Source organism: Mesoplodon bidens, assembly GCF_964165515.1.
Source record: "Mesoplodon bidens genome assembly, contig: HAP1_SCAFFOLD_653, whole genome shotgun sequence".
Taxonomy (NCBI): Eukaryota; Metazoa; Chordata; class Mammalia; order Artiodactyla; family Ziphiidae; genus Mesoplodon; species Mesoplodon bidens.
Genome location: NW_027671700.1, coordinates 61,023 through 75,523, shown reverse-complemented (window position 1 = coordinate 75,523; position 14,501 = coordinate 61,023). Strand labels below are relative to the sequence as shown.

Sequence of the window (14,501 nt, the reverse complement as noted above, 5' to 3'; positions counted from 1 at the left end):
CCTTTAGAACTTCGGGAAATTCATACATACACAGAGATCTAATAGGCACACACACATCTATACATATAAACATGCATGTACATGTATATATATCCACCCATGTAAATATTTTACTTATTCTTTATTTCAATAAGTTTTTTCATATTTGTGTGATTTTTAACAACAATAACAGAACCCTACGGGGTTAAGCATAGCATAGGCAGACTTTAAAGTAGAGTGTGACTATTTTAAAATTAACATACTATAAAGATGGAAAATATTATATGAAAATTGAACAAAGCAACTTGATCATTCCAGAATAAATGCTTAAGAATTATGTGACTTCTATAATACAACTAAATAACGCTTTCATATATGTACAATAACGTTTTCTGTTTCTCTAAAAGAAAAAAAAAAGGATTACATGGCTTCCAATAAATGTGTCCCTTGGCTCTTTTGTTTTTCGAGTTAAGTTTTATTTGGAGCAAAATGAGCACTGCAGACTGAGAGACAGCATTTCAGACAGCTCTGAGAAGCTGCTCCAAGGAGGCAAGGAGGGGAACCAGGTTATATAGAAGTTTTGTAACAAAGGGCAGGTAGTCCGAACATCAAAAGATTATTGTTAATTAAGGAAAACCAGATATCTCAACTTAAGGAATTCAGTGCTTTTCTGTCTGAGTCACGTGACTATACTATGCACACCACAACTTTTGGCCAAGCTATCAAATCCATATTAGGGCTTTGTTTGCTTCCTTGATTGTTTATATATCCATAGCTATTTCCGTGTTCTTGCCAAGTTCCAGCTTGTGTTACACTTACATTTCTTTAAGACTTTTGAATAGTATTACCGTGTCATTAACAATAACTCAATTTCAGCTTTTCTACCAAAAGCTGAAATTGAGTTATTGTTGACGACACGGTAATACTTTAGAATAATATTTCTTATGGAGTCAGGAAAGCTGAAATTGAGTTATTGTAGATGACAAGGGAATACTATGCTAATAAAAGACTAAAGGCACCCTGCATCCTTGATACAAATTAAAAGATAGATCAAATGCCTTCGAAGAGGAAAGTCTACCCTCTTTCCCTGAAATAGATAAGAAGAAATACTATCTACTAAGGAATGTGAAAGAGAGATTTTGATTTGTAATGAATATATCATTTTGGAAGTGTGCTTTGGTATCATTAAGTCTTCATTTATTTTCTTACTGATTTACTCAGCCCCCATTATTTTCTGCCATATGCATTACCCCATGTTAGATGCTGAAGTGGAGAGGGGTGATAGCAAAGACGAATTGGGGAAAATGGAAATTAACAGTGTACCAAAGAAAACTTAAAGGTCTGCAGAAAATCGTAAGGACATCTGGAAGAGGTGGTCACTTGCTCTGGCTTGAGGGAGCTGGAGAAATCATTTCAGGTGAGGTCATGCACGTCTTGGTCCAAACATTGCAGTGCGACTTCACCAGGTGAAAAGGATAGGTATTCCTAGAAGACACACTAGAAATCACAGAGTGGGGAGAGGAAATCAACAGCAACAAAAATATAACAGTGCATTAGGCAATAATAAAAGTTTTCAAAATGACTAGTCATAGGGTTTGGGAAGAATTTTAAGACAAGGTGATTAATAAAAGAGATAGGACCACACTGTATAAGTTTTTGTTGTTGTTTGCTTCATAATTCCTAAAGAAAATGGCAGAGTCAGCCAGTACAGTAAAGTGTAATGTTTACAGTCAAAGAAGTCTCAAGGTAGGGTAAGAAGCAACAGTAGAGCTCTGGTCTGCAGTGTCATGCATTCCAACTGCCTTTTCTGTGCTTTTTCTTCCTTTTGTGCTCTCTGCAAGTCACTTAGTGTTCTTATGTTATCTTCTGTGTTTCCTCTTCTTAAAAACATCCAGCAAAACCAATTCGGCCTAAGGTGTAGAGCCCCAGAGTGAGGGCCATGCTAAGCCACAAGAAATGACACAGATTATGGAATCAGGATTATTAAAGAAATATCACTGGGGAGAAATAAGGTCGTGTCTATGCTAATTACCGACATCCAAAGGGAGTATGAACTCCTACGTTTTACTTAGTGGCATTACCTAACACACATTTCTACAGTGAGGCAGGAGGAGAGGTAATCATCCTCAGAAATGTAGTTGTGAACATATTCTTAGTTCTAACACACCACTCCTACTTGTCCTGCTCTCCCAATTCACTTGGCCACATGACTTGTTTTGACACTACAGGCCATTGGGTACCAACCATCACGGATTAGTCAGTAAATATGTTTTCTACTTTAGATGCCTAATTTCTCATTCGTTATTTGCTTTGTTCCCTTCTATGTCCAGTCACTCTCCTATCTATTTTCTCTAGTCTCTAAAAACTTGACAGCAAATTTATGGTAATTAAAATTTTATTTGATTTTTATTACTTCATACATTTAACTTACATATCACAACAAAGTACTTTGTGAGCAGAGTGGAAGGTCATTGCATTAAGGAAGTTTAGGGACACTAAAAAGAGATTTTGTGGAAAATGTAATGTTTAACCTGGATATACCTATAGGTAAGATTATAAGGTGGCAGAAAAGGGAGTGTCAGGCAAGAAGTTTGGAAGCCAGTAGGATTAGAAGTATTTAAGAATGTCATAACCAGGTGGCTTGAAACTGTCATAAAATGCAGTAACCAACCATTGTCACTGGTTGGTTTCTCTGGAAGTAGATGTTGAGGATGGGGTGGGGTGGGGTGTGCAGAATGTTTAAGAAGAATCAACACCCAATGAAAGACGAAAACAAGGATTGCGTCAGGAATAAAAATGATAAAACTTTTAGAAATTATTAGTGTAAGCCACTGTTAATAGATTAAAAGAGACATGATGCTTTTGATTATCCCAGTATTTACAGAAAATGGCACATGACACCATTTAACACCCTTTCATAGTAACCAGAACAACAACATAAACCTCAGCAGACGAGAAATGAAAAGATACTTATTTTAACTTGATAAAGACAAAAGTCAAAAAACAAAACAAAATAAACATCATACTGGACAGTGAAGTGTTTAAACCGTTTCTTTTAAAATTGGGAACATGAAAAGAATGCCCACTGTCACTGCTCTATTCAGCGTTGTGCTAGGAAGTCTAGCTAAAGTAGTAAGACAAGAAAGGAAACTATCATGTATAAGAAATATAAAGGAGGAAACAAAATCATTATTAGCAGTAGAGAAAATAGTTGTCAACATGGAAACAAAACTCTAAACAAAGTTTTGAATTTCACAGCCAGTTTAGCATGTTTGCAGGATATAAGAATATTACCCTAAAAAACGAATGCAGTTACATATCACAGCATCAAATTATTACGAAACATGAAGACATCATTTATAGAAATATATAATGCCCAAGAATAAATCTAAAAGAATATGTGTTTATGTCCTTTATGGAAGAACATTTTCAAATTTTATTGAAAAACATTGGATAAGTCCCAAGACATTATTAACAGAATATCAGTTTTCCTCAAATGTGTCTAAATACCATTCTAATAAAAATCCCAAAGGTGGTACTTACTTAACTGGGAAGAATATTCCAAAATATATATGGCAGAAATAGGGCCAAAATAGCCAAGAAAACAATATTTCTCTAATAGCCAGATGCAGATTCCAGGAAAATGACATATAAATGAATATAAGTAATCTAATATTTTTAGAATTTGCTTTGGCCATACTCCTGGTCTTATTCTACTTGTAGCAGATGGCTTTAAAGAGCATTAGCTATGTATATATTAAATATAATATAAATATATCAATATTAAATATTATATTGATATATAAATGTAATATACTAATATTTATATTAATGTATAACAATTATGTATTATATTAATATATATTTTTGCCTAGCATATATTATATACAAAATGTATGAGTAATGAAATGTATTTATATGGTTAATATGTTCATAATATTAATATGATAAATCCTGTAATATTGATTATAAAACAATGATAATATATAAATTATATATATTATATTTATATATATATATATTATAAATATATAATTATTATTATCTGATATAATACACTATAGTTAACATATTCTATATAACACAATATATCATGTATTAGTATAAGACAATTATATTATGTAACATGAATATAATACATCTATACAACTATATATATTTTAATTATACATTATACATACAAGTATGTATAGCTATTTATAATTTTATTTACATAGGAATCTGTTCATCATAACAATTGATGTAAAAATATGCAATATTTTCAATCAAATGGGCCTTAACCTCACTACCTACACATAACTACTTTTACAGTCGTGAACCCTGTCTAACTCATGCTTGCATATCTCTCAACCTGCTTTTCTACACATGCACATAGACACACACTTATACACGATATATATGTATACTACCAGTTTTCAGTTCAATGTATATAACTGTATAATATATATAATTATATTCCTGTGCATGTATACAAATATAAATCAAAGGTATGTGTTTAGGTATGTATTTCATATGCTTATAGAACTATATCATACAAATAATGTATGTGTATATAAATACATGACTATATACATACATACACAGAAATATACTTATTTAAACAAAAGGGACCTAAATAAACATAGTTCTCTAAGAATAAAACTAGTTATGTCTCACTGTTTCAATAACAGTTTAGAGTTTTCTACTGTATGTGCTTCTATAATTGTTATGAACAATTCCCATTTGTTGAATGTTAAGTTGTTTTAATGTTTTGCCATTATTAATGAAGCTCTAAAGAATACGGTGGGCAAGATTACTTGAAAAACTCTCCTAAAGGAAAAGGGTTAGGTATGCTAGGTTAAATGTACAGAACTTATTTTTAAGTGCGTGGTTGATTTTTGAAGTATGCAGTAGAAATTTCCCGGACCTGTGAAAGAAGGGTGGTACATGTGTGAGAGTTATAGCTATGTTAGGAGTGGATTGAAGATATTGATAGCTTAGAACAGAAGCTGGAAATCCTGTTTTTATGGAGCTAAGTGACAAATATTTTAGGCTTTGTAGACCAAAGAGGCAAAATTGAGGTTAATATTTATGTACTTAGGTAACCATTTAAAATGTTACCAGTTAAAACGTGAAAATTATTCATAGCTCATAGGCCATAAAAATAGGCATCTGTCTGGATTTGGAACACAGGCCATAGTTTAATGACACACCTGACATAGAGACTTGTTTTTAAGTGGCCATGACCACATGAGAGGCAGGAGGTAAGACTCCATCCCTACTAGATGGGAAGTTAGAACTAAACCTATCTATCCCTAGCTTCACCTTCAATGAAAGGGTGTGCCAGGAGAAAAAATATCTGCTGGCAAAGGGAGACTAAGACCAAATTCTCTTGGCTTCTGCTCTGGGTAGGAAACAGGTAGGAAATCTCGAGAATTCTGAACCCCAGATCCGTGTACACAGTGTTTGGGTTGCAAGTTTATGTGCGGTCTTGCAAACAGAAGCTAAGAAATTAACTTAAAATGCTCCCAAATCGGTGGTATTCCAAACACAAAACTAAACCCTTTCTGGAGAGGTAGATCTTCAACACAGGCCTAGAGCCTTCCCACAGATAAAGTTTAGCTAAACATGAGCTCATGATCTAAATTTACACAATAATGAAGAAATCAGCTAGAAGTGGAGAGAATCAGCAAAAAACAATCAATACCAGAATTAGATTCCCAAGGCCATCCATCAGATGTTGGACTAATCAGGTGCAAGGCAGAAAATATACATAAAACTAGAACTGAAACAAGGAACAAGGATGTTTTAAAAGACTGGGTAGGATCTTTAAAACATTTTTCAAGTACGTCATTGATAAAGCTAAAAACTCAAAGGTCATGTAATACAGCAGATTAATCATGGAGAAGAGTAAATTTATGCTGTTTTTAAAAATATGGCAGATCAGATTTTCTGCCTAATTATATAAGTAGATTTATCTTTAAAAAATACACATTATTTTAAAGACTTATTGGCTGTAAAATAAGTTAAGGGTGTTTCAAAGGGCTTCTCTCCAAAGAAAAGTGAGAAGTAGCAAAACACAGAAAGTCGAGGGGAAAAAATGTCAATATATACATTGCGATAGGGTGAACTTAGCCTTAGGCTAGCAACAATGTGGACGAGCTGACCCTTAGATACTTACAACTAAGCTGGAATCTTCAAAAAGTTCAAGTATTTATAACTAAAAAGATTTCTTAAAATTAATAACCAAGTGTTTTAATTGACATCAGAAGAGTAAAACAATAAACCCTGAGAACATAGAAAAATAGATAATAAATATATGAGCAGAACTTAATAAAACAGAAAAAAGTATAAAATTGAGGAGATTTAGTAAGTCCAAAGAATATTCTTTGAAAAGATTTAAAAAACACACTTTGATTAAGCAAAACAAAAACATAAGTGAATAATATACAGAAAGAATCAGGACAATGTTCTAGCAGAGAATATATGAAATGCCAGTAAATTTGAACATTTCTGTAAAGTGGACAATTTCCTAGCTCCTAAAGTTTACCAAAACTGACACAAGAGGAAATTTATAGCTGGAGTTCTTTCAGCAGTAAAGGAATTATGTCAATAGTTTACAGTCTTTCACCAAGAAAATACCAGACCCAGCCAGATCATTTGGGAGGTGAATTCTATCAAACTTCTGTTAAACAGATAACATCAATATTAACTAAGAAAAACTTCTAGAGATAGCGAAGGAAGAATTCTCCTTTATTCATCTTATGAAGTCTATATAATCCTAATACTTAAAATAGATTAGGACTGTAAGGAAAAAGAAATTTACAGGTCAAATTTACTTGTAAATATAAAAGCAAAAATTTTAAACTATGATATTAGCTACCCAAGTTCACTAGAGTAAGAAAAATCATGAGCAAGTTAGGTCATCCAATGAATGAAAAGGTAGTTTAAAGTCAAGAATATATATCAATAGATTGAAATCACCACATTTTATTTCTTTCATCTGTCTCTTTAAAAAATTGATAAGTACTTATATTGATCTCTGTTGTACTAGGCACTGTGCTAAGTCACTTACATATTTACTCCTTTAAACCTTCGATCATCCCTGGGGGAAAGTTCTATTTTGCTTCCATTTCTTAGCTAAGACTCTAACCCCCAGGAAAGTGAAGCAACATTTGTAAGTTTTTGTGGATGGTCAGTGATGGGACCAGTACAGGAACATCCACAGTCTGTGCTTGGAAACAGTGCCGCATGTTGACACTCACATTACAGATGAAAGGAAAGGAACCATGCACTTACCATATAGATTAAATCTCACATTCCAGGTTAAAGGAAAGGAACCATGCACTTACATTATAGATTAATACCCACATAACAGGTTAAAGGAAAAAGAAACATGTGCTTCTCTCAAAAGTTGTAAAGAAATCATATCCATTTCTTGATATATTTCCCAATTTCTTTTGCTTGTTTTCTGACCTTTGTAGTGCATTTTGCCATGAGGCAAATTTTAATTCTTATATAATTAAATGTATCCTTTTTTCTTTGTATCTTAGAAAGGTATTCCTCATGAATACTTTATTTCATGTCTCCCAGGTTTCTGATACTTTTACAGTTTCATTATTTTTTAACTTTTAACTAGTTGCTGTATCAAGAATTTAGTAATGATAGCCATATTTTCCCACTTTTGTTGAATAATTTTTGCTAGTGATCCAAAATGTGAATTTTATTTTAATCTCAATTCCCCTATGCTCTTGCATCTAATTTTAAGATGCTTCCTATTCCACTGGTTGTTTTGTCTATCTAAAATAAATGCTACCTTAATTATAATGTAATTATAATGTAATAAATGTAATTAGTCAACATAATATGACATATAATAAATAGCATATATAAAATAACAAAATATAATTTACCATATAACAAGGTCCAAGGAGAGGAAAACTATACAATCACTTGAAATATCCCGCAAAAGATAGTTTATAAAATTCAATATTCATTTTTAATTTGAAAGAAAGAGTAAAATAGGGATTGATGAATCCTTCCAAAATAAGAAGAAATTATATGTCTACAAGAGAAAGAGGTAAATGATAAACTTTAGTAACACTGGCAATAAATGCAGGACAAGATGAGGATGCCTGATATAATGTTAAAGAAAAAGTATTATGTAACATTGTTTTTGCAGCACTGTTGAGTTCAGTGAAAAGAGAATCTCATAGAAATGAGTATCTCCTTCTTCTTAATGTCTGTACACTTGTCCATTGCATGAACATAATAGCTTATTTAGCCAATATGTTACTGATCTGCATCTGGATTTCTAGGTTTTCATGGAATTTTATTATGCACAATTGTTTCAAACACTAGGACTTCCTCTTATGTTTATATCTTTTGAAAGAAACAATATCTCCACAGATGATTTATCTGTGCTGGCTGCTAGCTGACTTTGGGTACTTCTCAGTTCTTCCCTTTACCTTCCTTGTCATTATGAAAATGGAAGGCAAGAAGGTCTCCTGTGTAGAGACTGTAAAGATAGATCTTGGTGATAAAGTCTTGGTGGTAAAGGCTAAAAGTGTCAACCCAGAACAAACGTTTTTCCAGCTGTAACTATGTGTGAATCCCTTGGCTTGATTCCGTAGAGGATGTAAGACAAGACTGTAGAATCTGCCGTCAAAGTGCTTCCAGTAGGATGAGCTAAGTGAAGTATGATGGCATATGAAATTCAAGACAAAATATAATGTCTCCTTTTCTCTCCTAGCAAAACTTGGTGGAGTGAATGTAGAAGTCACTGTATGCTTTGAATTAAAGGAACACAATAAATCTTGTTTTGGAAGGTAAGTATTCTGGTCTCTTTGTCTAGAAGAAGGAAAATGAGGTTAACCAAAGTTAAACTCATAAATAATTGAGCATTAATTAAATATCTGCGGTCTATGTTTGTCTTTGATCATAATTTCTCCCAATTTATAGACCTCTTTGATACTTGATGAATCCTTGTCAAAGATGCACTTAACAATGATTATTACTTGTGTATTAGGTTTTGCCTGGGCCCTGAAGAAACTATCCTAAATTACCAGCTATGATTGTCACTTGATTTCCTCACAGAGAAAAATCAGAACCCCTTGTCTTAAGTGGCTTGGAATGTGAAAGTAGTTAGTCTCTTAGATATTGTTAGAGGACCCTAGAGAGCCCATTGGTGAAAGTTTGGAAAACATTGGGCTTCTTAAAATTGATTCTTGTAGTGCTTTAGGAAAGATCACTGAACCAAAAGGATAACGGTGTTTCTGGTTCTGTTGTTAGCGTTCTCCATGGAAACATTGCTGAAGCTTCTGGACTCAATTTCCTTCCCCATGTGTGAATGTCACTGAAAATATCCAACTCCATTCTATCCCCATATAACTTCAGAAACTAAGCAAAATGAAGACTCAAAATTCATTTCAAATAATGAAATGAATATATAAGGTAGAATGGAACTGGAAAAATACCTGGTTTAAATTCTGGAAAGTACCAACTATACAATTCTGGATAAGTTGCTTACTCTTGCTTAGTCTAATTTAATGCCCATCTCACAGGAGGTTATGATGATTAATTTAATATCTTTGTATAACACACAGTGTTATGTAATTTCTTCTTGTTTTTCTTGAGTAAATTCGTATCCTTAAAGCAACTCACTGTAAACAATAGTTACTTACTTGCTTAAATTACTCTTATCTTCTATTATCACCTGAACTGTGTCTTGCTCAAGTTAGTATGTGGAAGTCTTAACCCCCAATACCTCGTAATATGACTGTATTTGGAGATAAGGCCCTGAAATAGGTAACTGAAGTCAAATGAGGTCAAATGGGTGGGCTCTAATTCAATATGACTGGTGTCCTTATAAAAAGAAAATATTAGGACACAGACATGAACAGAGAGAAGACCATGTGAAGACAAAAGGAAAACATGGCATCTACAAACCAAGAAGAGATACCTCAGAAGAAATCAATCCTGTTGACACCTTATCTCAGATTTCTAGCCTCTACAACTGTGAATGAGTAAATTTCTGTTGTTTAACCTCCCCAGTCTCCGGTACTTTGTCATGGCACCTCTAGGAAACGAATACAACTTTTTATGGCCTCCTTGTCTCAAGTTGAAAGTTCAGTATTTGGCATCATAGCTAAGAAACAAAAATATCATCTACATTCGTTGTTGTAGCCTTTCTTCCCCATTCTCATTGCCAGTAATTTCCATATTTGGGTCTGTTTTCTGTATCTTGTAAACAGAGCGTTACACTCATTTCTAGTCTTACTGTTAATATACAATAAATGTGCAGATACCGAATAGATTTTGGAGAAGTGCAACATATAGTTGGTACATGTGTGATATGTGTGTATTCATATAATTTATACTTTTTCTCTATTTTCTTCCTTTGGTGTGAGCTAAGTTTCTCTGCTTTTGTGACTAGCACTCCTGAATACTAATCCCTGAATTTAATTCACCAAAAATTATCAAAAATAATAATAATCTGGGGAAAGAGAGAGTGATAGAGGGAGATGAACAATCAGGCAAGGGCAGTACTATGAATTATTAGGGTCTTATTAATAAGATTATGTTAGTCTAGAGGAAATGACCGTAAGTATCATCAGTGAGCCCAGTTGGTCTTTACTGACTGCTAGACACATCCCTGAGTTCTGTTCTTAGTCTCCAACTGTATGATTACTACTGTCTGGAAGTATTATTTGAACAACTAAAGTCACTTAATGGAAAAGGAATATGTCTTTAGAGAAGCAACAGTCATTTTTCTATCTGATTAAAAAGCAATGTTGACTGTCTGGAAACCTCAGTCATATTTGTAAGCAGGAAAGCATTGGCTATTAAAAGTGGATGATGTAAAGAGATGAGCAGAAACTTTGGTGATAGGTATACCTGGATTTAATTCTCACTTCTACCACTTGGCAGCTGAATAGCCTTAGGCAAATTTCATACCTCCCAGAAATTCACTTAATTCAGTCTGTAAAATGGCATAATAACTTATTATAGCATCCTTTTAGGAATTTTAAATCACTTATTGAAATAAAAGTACACACTATATAGACAAGTATGGATTCCTCAGTAGGTGTTTGACCTTTCATTTCTCCAGTATCCCACCCCCATCAAATAAAGAAAAATACTTTTTAAAATTTATGAATATTTAATTGTTCTAAAGTTAAAGCCATAAAAATAAAAATAACCAAATGGCCTACTATCATACCATTAGAAGAACAAAAAAATAGGTCTTCATGAGAGTTCCAAATTAGAATACAAGTTTTCATTAGGCACCTGTTTATGTATGCTATTCTGCTCTTTACAATAAATAATTAAATTTAAAAGACTTATTTCCTCACTTTTAAGACTTTATTAGTTTACAAATTACATATTGACCTATGCTAAATTTTATACCGACCCATGCTAATGAATTCAGTACAGAAAACAATAAACACTGAACTCAAGCAAACTACACACACACACACACATGTATGTATATACATATATACACGTATATATATATATTTTATATATATATATATATATATATATATATATATATTACTTGAATGCATTTATATCCTACCGTGTCTCATAAATCATTGTGGTAACTCATCGGAATACAGACAATCAAATATAATGGTAAAAGCACTTAATATAAACAGGGTCAAGGATACATAGACAGAAGATGAAGAAAAGATGAGGGAAATGTGAACAGGAGGAAGTGTAGTTAATCGAGTTGTATGTTTTGCCCTTAATATTCTCTGTGTGGGGACTTCCCTGGTGGCACAGTGGTTGGGAATCCGCCTGCCAGTGCAGGGGACATGGGTTCGAGCCCTTGTCTGGGAAGATCCCACATGCCGCAGAGCAACTAAGCCAGTGCGCCACAACTACTGAGCCTGTGCTCTAGGGCTCATGAGCCACAACTACTGAAGCCCACGTGCCACAACTACTGAAGCCCCAGCACCTAGAGCCCGTGCTCCACAACAAGAGAAGCCACAGCAATGAGGAGCCCGCACACCACAACGAAGAGTAGTCCCCGCTCGCCCCAACTAGAGACAGCCTGTGTGCAGCAACAAAGACCCAACACAGCCAAAAATAAATAATAAATAACTTTATTTTTCAAAAAAGATTCTCTGTGGATAAAACAACATGTAAATAATTGGTTACAAAGCCACATTATTTTAAGGTGCCAGACTGCACCTTAACAGTCTGACACAAAGGGACAGCACAGGAAAACTATTCAAAGATAAAGATTTTTAAATCTTTGCAGTTTGAAACCTTTTAGAGCAAGTGTAATGAGCTTGACACACATTTCAACACTCAACATGTTAATCACATGTTCAAAGTATGTCTCAAACTCATTGGAAATAGCTGTTGTCTCTGTCCCTGATATCCAAAACTGATCTGTGATGTGTAAAACTCAGGAGGTATTGATATCCACTTTTTGGCATCTGAACAGGAAACAAAGTTGTTTTGCAGTGATAATAAAGAATGAAGTAAATGCAAAAGGATACAAAAGACAAAGTACTGAGGGAATGTATTAACAAAATGAGTCAAACTAAATTCTGGTGAACTGGGGCCTACGATTGTACACACTCCATGGAAATACCCCAGCCTAAATACTGGCATACGAGGAAGGGTACTGCGAAGCCCATCACAGTATAATCCTTTAAAATGTCCCTTTCAAGGTTGGCTCCACTCAACACTGAGTATAGGTAATCTTCCCATGTGGCAGAAACACTGGCTGCCCAATGATTGACCAAGAAATTAACACACTAATGAATAAATGATGCTAATTTATTTCTATCCCTGACAACGGGAAACAACACACACTCTGTGTCAATGGTATGTCCTCTTTCCCACTTTTCTAAATGGTAAATTATGGTTTTCCCTTCATTGCTTTATATCATGTGTGGCAGGCATGTTGGGAAATGGCTATCAATGGTTCTGTTATTGATTTCTACCTTCATTTCACTGTGGTTAAACAAGATACTTTGTATGATTTCAATTTCTTAAAAATGTATTGGTACTTGTATTGTGGCCTAACATATGGTCTCTCCTGGAGAATGTTCCATGTGTACTTGAGAAAAATGTGTATTCTGCTGTTGTTGAGTGGAGTGATCTATATATGGCTGTTAGGTTTAGTTGGTTAAATGTGTTATTCAGTCCCCCTACCTCTCTACTGATCTTCTGTCTAGATGTGTTATCCATTATTGAAAGCAAGGTATTGATCTCCAACTATTATTTTAGAACTATCTATTTCTTCCTTCAATTCTGTCAAAGTTTGCTTTCCATATTTGGGGGTTGTTTGGTACATATATGTTTATAGTTGTTATATCTTCTTGATAGATTGAACTTGCTATCAACTTATAGTGGCCTCCTTTTCCTCTTGTGATAGTTTTTGATTTAAAGTTTTTTTTGTGTGATATTAACATAGCCATCCCAGATCTATCTTCCTTCCTTCCTTCCTTCCTTCCTTCCTTCCTTCCTTCCTTCCTTCCTTCCTTCCTTCCTTTCTTTTTCTCTCTCTCTTTCTTTTTTGTTACTATTTGCTTGGGATATTTTATGCTATGCTTTAGCTTTCAAGCAACTTGTGTCTTTTGCAATCAAGTGAGTTTTTTGCGGACAGCATATACTTGGATTATGGTTGTTTTTCAAGTCCATTCTGCCAATGCTTATCTTTTTATTGGAGAGCTTAATCCACTTACTTTTTCAAAAATTACTGATGAGGAAGAACTTAATTCTGTCTGTTTCCTGCTTGTTTTCTGTATGTCTTATGCATTTTTTGCCCCTCATTTACTCCATTACTGACTTCTGTGCTTAGCCGATTTTCTTGTGGTGAACCCTTGATTCCCTTTTCATTTCTTTTTGCATATAGTCTATTGATATTTTCTTTGTGGTTCTCAAGAAGATTACATTTACCATTCTAAAGTTAAAACAATATAATTTCAATTGAAACCAACTTCAGTAGCACACAGAAACTCTGTTCCTCTACAGTTCCATTCCTCCTCTTTACATTATTGTTGTCACAAATTGCACCTTTATACTTTGTGAGCCCAATAACATGAATTTATGATTATTTTATGCATTTGTTTTTTCAATCATGTAAGAAATAAAAAGTAGAGTTACAAGCCAATAACACAATACTGACTTTAGTATTTGCCCATGTATTTATCTTTACTGGAGATTTCTATTTCTTTCTACACCTTCGAGTTGCTGTCTAGTGTCCTTTCATTTCAACCTGAAGGTTCAATTTAGCATTTCTCCTAGGGCAGTGGTAGGAAGTTGTAAAACAAACGCCCTCAACCTTTGTTCATCTGGGAATGCGTTAATTTCTCCCTAAGTTTTGAAACCAGTTTGGCCAAATATAGAATTCTTGGTGGACAATGTTTTTCTTTCAGCACTTTAAATATGTCTGGCCTCTTGCTTCCGTGGTTTCATATAGGAAATTAGCTCTAATCTTTTTGAGAATCCCTGCTTTGTAACAAATTTCTTTTTTCTTTCTCCTTTGGGAGAAAAGATTCTTTCTGTCTTTTGGCTTCTGA

The 14,501-nt window shown here is 33.9% G+C and overlaps 1 long non-coding RNA gene across 3 annotated transcripts in view; it reads left to right on the top strand.

Annotated features, from left to right (window-relative positions):
• The window catches only part of LOC308611135, a 68,367-nt gene that overhangs the window by 37,381 nt on the left and 16,485 nt on the right, over nt 1-14,501 (top strand). For 2 of the 3 annotated variants that reach the window (XR_014014777.1, XR_014014778.1), the window contains 2 exons: nt 8,711-8,786; nt 9,250-9,586. This is a non-coding gene — a long non-coding RNA (uncharacterized lncRNA). Of the gene's footprint in view, nt 1-8,710; nt 8,787-9,249; nt 9,587-14,501 lie in introns of those variants that run through there. The other variant, XR_014014776.1, reaches the window with a different exon arrangement.